The sequence below is a fragment of the Salvelinus alpinus genome, chromosome 9 (assembly GCF_045679555.1).
Source record: "Salvelinus alpinus chromosome 9, SLU_Salpinus.1, whole genome shotgun sequence".
Lineage (NCBI taxonomy): Eukaryota > Metazoa > Chordata > Actinopteri > Salmoniformes > Salmonidae > Salvelinus > Salvelinus alpinus.
Window position 1 is genome coordinate 22,414,373 of NC_092094.1, and position 6,560 is coordinate 22,420,932.

A 6,560-nucleotide genomic window follows, 5' to 3' on the forward strand; every position below is an offset into this window, starting at 1 on the left:
TGTTTTTAAAGCTGTTTATATTTTTTATGCCACAGATCCAAACTCAGTGGAAGTAGTAAGAGTTTGAACGGACCTGTGAGTAACTGTTGGGAAAGATGGCATACAGTCTAATCCTGGGCTTTCAGCAACCAATGGAAAATCTGCCCTGAACCTGACAGACCAGCTGCCCTCACTGCAAACCTCCTCTCTCCTCTCCTTTCCTCTCTGCTCCCCCACTCCTCTTGTTTCCAGTCACACAGGTTGGGTCCCATCAGCACCCCTGGCTGACACATCAGCTGATGCTAACAAATGACGGACCTCCCCCCTGACAGCGGCTCCATCTGTCTATGTCAAAGTAATTGAATTTCATAAATATAATCAGAGGGTCTGTATACTGCTGCTCTCTCCTCTGTCCTGTTTTTCAGAGTACACAGATACTGCAACCAGATTAACAACAGAACAGGGAACGTGCCCACATGGCAAACTCACGCTATTGATGTTCATCCATCAGACCCAACGTTGTTTTGCGTCCTAAGAATAATGAACAGGAAACCAATTCAGCCAGCCCATTTGTCAGCCGATCTAATGGGAGGAGGAAGTAACAAGTGAAAATGCCCCAGCTAGGTTGATTGGTTAATAGAAGAGTAATTGATGCCCCCTCTGCAATCATGATTATTTGTTTTTGTGTATGAGACTGGGAATAGTATTGCTTCGAACTACACCAGATACATTTACATTGATGAAGAGAATGAATATACTGTACCAGAAGATAAGTGACTACTGCTGGTTAAAAGAATCACAAGTGATGAATGGAAGTGAACTTGAAAACAATGGCATGGCTCATTCATAATTTGACCATAGTCAGCTATTATGCCCATTGCCCAATATTTAGCAATTTACATACTTTATCCTCTTCGTTCCTGCGTGAATATAGCCTGTACTAACGTTTTCCAACGTTGACAGAATCTTTAGGAAGGGTCATTGAATAGGCTCAAACAACATGTTCTGCTGAATCGGAGCCTCTTTCAAAAGCCTCCACTCTCAATAATAGCAAACCTAATTAGCTTTAAACGAGTCTTAGCTACTTTGGCCTCAAACGCATCCTGAGAATGGTAATCCCAGTTGATGGTTGTTGAGGATCATCATCATCGATCCAGAGGCCCAGCTTTTGGTCCATGAGAACGCTAGCTATATCGACTAGGCGTCCAGAGCTTCAGTCTGTAGATTTAAAACATGTCGGGGTGCAAATGATCTTAACAAAGATACAATTGACGGGTTCTAGCAGGTTCTCAAAGACTGAGGGTCTAATTAGCACAGATGTAGGCAGCCGAAAGTCCCTTGAGAACATCAGTATCCTGACAACAGAAAATCTTCTCTGCTCCTCACGTTGCCCTCAGACGCAGCAAGAGATCTGGAGGCTCTTGATGCTAGCTATGGTAAGCCGAGTGAGCATTGCTGTTTATTACCGTTTCCTTAGGTGTTAATACCAACAAAGCACATCATATCTATTCTCATAGAAAATCAAATGATGAATTCTGAAACTTTGTATTATGAAAGACTGTGGGAAATTATGTCTTCACCTCATTTGATTACTATAAACAAGCAGAAGTAGCTAATGGGTACTTGGACAGTGATGGGCACCTGTTAATGACTCCCAAACAGAAGAAACCAAAGTATTCAGTGCTGTAGCTGAGCTAACATATAGTCTATATGCCAGGACAGCCTAGATTTGAGCAGTCATCATTGTGTTGAAGGTCTCTGCTGTCTATGTCCTCCTGATAGGTTTAATTTGCACAATAATTGATCGTTTGTCAGAGCATCTGCTGTGCTGGGGGAGAGTGGCAACATATGGCATGTTTAATTAGTGTAAACCATCTCATCTCCCTCCCCATAGATGTGTTAGACCTGGTTGAGACCATTTCTTGCAGTGCGGCCCATAGTGTGGGATTCACAGGCATTTCCAGCCCAATTCACATTGTTGAGTTCACTTGCTGAATTAATTAGCATGCTTCCTGGCCACCTGAGCCTTGGTCTCCACACAAAAGCACATATATATATATATATATATATATATATATATATATATATATATACACACACACACACACACACACACACACACACACGGGGGCAGATACACAAACAAATGCAAACAAGCGCACACACACACAAACACACACACATACAATATGCCCCAAAAGATTGGAAAAACATTTACAGGATCTGATTTGTCTGAAAATGATATCTGTGAAGCAGGCTTTTGTACCCCAGATATCTTTCTGACCCCAGTACCCCAGATATCTTTCTGACCCCAGGAGTATTGTGTGTCTGTTTTCATATTACTTAAGTGGTATCTTTTATAAGCATTTTGGGTAATTTTTCTTAAGAGAGTGGTCCCTCTAATGGATTTGAACATTAAACTGATGAAGAAGAATTTATTGGCTTATCGGGGACATAAAGCAGGGTTTTAAGCAAGCTTTTATAATCCGAGTTCTTGCCACTAATAGAATAAACACAACGGTCTTGTCTCAAATTGTGATTGTGTAGATCCGCCCTTGCCAATGGACAAATATATTAAAGAAGATACCGAGAAGCATTGGCTCATGCACATGCTATTTTAAAAATCTGATTAAAATGATTGAGGCTTGTGTCTGCTGGCAGGCCCCTTCAAGTAGGCTTGAATGTTGAAATGAAATTACTTTAAAAGTAAATTATCTTTACAGCAGTAGCCTTACTTAGCTATTTAGTGTAGTAGCATACTGTAGGTCCTATAGCATGCTGCCTTTTCAGAAAGCATTTGAGTGAACTGACCTGAATTGGTTTGAAATAGGCTTATAGCCAAATGTAGGCTACCTCACAACGCAATAAGAGAATAATACAATTCTGTGCATTTGATAGTGGCAGGTAGCCTAGCGGTTAATAGTGTTGGTCCAATAACTGAAAGGTCGCTGGTGAAAAATCTGTCGACGTGCCGTTGAGCAAGACACTTAATCCTAATTGCTCCTGTAAATCACTCTGTAAAAGAGTGCCTGCTAAATGACAAACATTTTAATTTGAGCACCGGTTTCCATCTACAACAGTGAACAATTTAGCTTTTCAACTCTTGGAAGTCAAGAGTGGCTGTGAGAGGTTGAAAAAATACTTTCAAGTTATTAAAGTGCCTGGCTTTATTATCAATAAGAAAACTTTTCAACTAAAGTCAGAAACCATAGATACAGAGATGCAGCATGGTTAGCATTAGACTGCATTCAACCTTTTCCTTAGTAGTGTGGCTACTGGTTTATATCTCCAGTTTCAGGAGAGGGAAAGGACTTCTGCGGTCAAAGAGAAGAATATAGCCATGAAAAGGCTCTCATTCTACAGCTCCCAAAGATGAATACTGACTCTGTCAACCATGCAGAACATGAAAGGGCCCCCTTTATTCTGATAAACACGAAAGTCACAGGAAATTTGTGGCTCTGAAAGCCACACTTTCACCATTTTGAAAAGACCTTTAAGTCGTATGATGGTAAGTGTGAAATCTCATACAACATTATCTTTCTTTCTGAGAAGAGATCGGAACTTGAAAAAGGAAAAAATGAAGATAAAACTTGAATGGATTAAACCTCACTCTACTGAATTCAGACAGGTCACCATGGTTAAGGATATCCTCAGAGAAGTAGTAGGCACAGGGTTATCCTTTTATGGATGGCATCTTCTTTGAGCGCTAATTCTTGCCCTTGGCGTATGAATTTCAAGGAAACACATCACAATGCTGGGCAAAAACTCTTCTTGGCAATCTCCACCACAAACCTGCCTTCAACATCTGTGGTCCATTACCATACTTGAATTATCTTATGTTCACTTTAGCAAAGAACCCCAACTGGGATTCTGATGCCCCCCTGCAAATAGCCTACATCTCTGAGCCTCTCCCCCTCCAACACAGAGGGGCATCATTTAGATATATTTATTGTGATTTTTTGGGGGTAGATCAGCTTCCATCAACGTAATTGTCAGCATTATTTCCAATCCCCCATATATATGTTTTGTATATATACAGTTGAAGTCGGAAGTTTACATACACTTAGGTTGAAGTCATTAAAACTTGTTTTTCAACCACTCCACAAATCTCTTGTCAAAACTATAGTTTTGACAAGTCGGTTAGGACATCTACTTTGTGCATGACACAAGTCATTTTTCCAACAATTGTTTACAGACAGAATATTTCTGTCATGGCTTTAGAAGCTGCTGATAGGCTAATTTACATCATTTGAGTCACTTTGAGGTGTACCTGTGGATGTATTTCAAGGCTTACCTTCAAACTCAGTGCCTCTTTGCTTGACATCATGGGAAAATCGAAAGAAATCAGCCAAGACCTCAGAAAAAAAATTGTAGACCTCCACAAGTCTGGTTCATCCTTGGGAGCTATTTCCAAACGCCTGAAGGTACCACGTTCATCTGTACAAACAATAGTACGCAAGTACAAACACCATGGGACCACGCAGCCGTCATACCGCTCAGGAAGGAGAAGTGTTCTGTCTCCTAGAGATGAACGTACTTTGGTGCGAAAAGTACAAAATCAATCCCAGAACAATAGCAAAGGATCTTGTGAAGATGCTGGAGGAAACAGGTACAAAAGTATCTATGTCCACAGTAAAACGAGTCCTATATCGACATAACCTGAAAGGCCGCTCAGCAAGGAAGAAGCCACTGCTCCAAAACGGACATAAAAAAGCCAGACTATGGTTTGCAATTGCACATGAGGACAAAGATCGTACTTTTTGGAGAAATGTCCTCTGGTCTGATGAAACAAATATAGAACTGTTTGGCCATAATGACCATCGTTATGTTTGGAGGAAAAAGGGGGAGGCTTGAAAGCTGAAGAACACCATCCCAACTGTGAAGCACGGGAGTGGAGGCATCATGTTGTGGGGGTGCTTTGTTGCAGGAGGGACTGGTTTACTTCACAAAATAGATGGCATCATGAGAAAGGGAAATTATGTGGATATATTGAAGCAACATCTCAAGACATCAGTCAGGAAGTTAAAGCTTGGTCGCAAATGGGTCTTCCAAATGGACAATGACCCCAAGCATACTCCCAAAGTTGTGGCAAAATGGCTTAAAGACAACAAAGTCAACGTATAGGAGTGGCCATCACAAAGCCCTGACCTCAATCCTATTGAAAATTTGTGGGCAGAACTGAAAAAGCATGTGTGAGCAAGGAGGCCTACAAACCTGACTCAGTTACACCAGCTCTGTCAGGAGGAATAGGCCTAAATTAGGACAACCTATTGTGGGATAGGTCAACTTATTGTGGGAAGCTTGTGGAAGGCTACCTGAAACATTTGACCCAAGTTAAAGGCAATGCTACCAAATACTAATTGAGTGTATGTAAACTTCTGACCCACTGGGAATGTGATGCAAAAAATTTAAGCTGAAAAAAATAATTCTCTCAACTATTATTCTGACATTTCACATTCTTAAAATAAAGTGGTGATCCTAACTGACCTAAAACAGGGAATTTTTCTCAGATTAAATGTCAGGAATTGTGAAAAACTGAGTTTAAATGAATTTGGCTTAGGTGTATGTAAACTTCCGACTTCAACTGTATATATAAAATATACATATTTGTATATATTTTTCTTTATTATTTTCCCCTAACCCTATCACCCCTCCCCTAATTGGAGTAACCTAATGTACAACAAGATTTACAGGCTGACCACACCGCTCGCTTCGCGTGCGCGAGCGTTGCAAAATAAATGTAGGAATCTATGTTATTCAATTATTGCACCCACACTGCTCGCGCGCGTCAATTAGTGTCTGTGTTGCCAAGGGCTAAAATATAAGTAATTCCTATTTCTGACGCAGATCGCGCTGCAAGTCCTGCCTCTCCCATCTCCTCATTGGTTTATAGAAGCAGGTACCCACGTGCCATCTCCTCATTGGTTATACCCACGTGGGTGATTGAAAGATGAACTGTTGCCGGTTGTCATGGTAATACTATGAAAGTTTAGATGCCAATCACTATATAAGTTAAACGATGAAAAAGCCTGGAAGGAGGAGAGATGACTAGAAACGATTCAGTTGACCGTTTTTATGTGTGGATTAATTGTCGGAGTAGAGGACCTTGTGCATTTCAGGTAAAATAACAACCTAATGTTTATATCCCATGACAAATTAGCTAGCAACAACAAGCTAGCTATATAGGACAAATTAGCTAGTAAGTGCAAACTAAATTGCCATAAATGTTTAATGCTTTTCGACCTGTCCCCAAATGAATGTCATTGGTTCAGAGTTTGTTTGATATTTTAACCTGTGTGTCGTGATCGCGTTTGGTGTAGGGGGACAAAATAAATGTATGCACGATGGCGCACGCGCGCAGCCGGTTTGGGTTCCGTGTTAAGATTCTACTTCCAGCTTATACATGCTATATACATTTGACGGACACAGTATTTTTCACAATAGTTATCTTTCGTTCGTTTTTGGTCCCTACCTTCAGCTACCCTCAACCCCTCTCATCTATCTCTGAAGAGCATCCAGGTCTGATTTTTATTTGACATATTTTCAATTGTGCTATTTCTCAGAAGTTCTGAACCTACAGT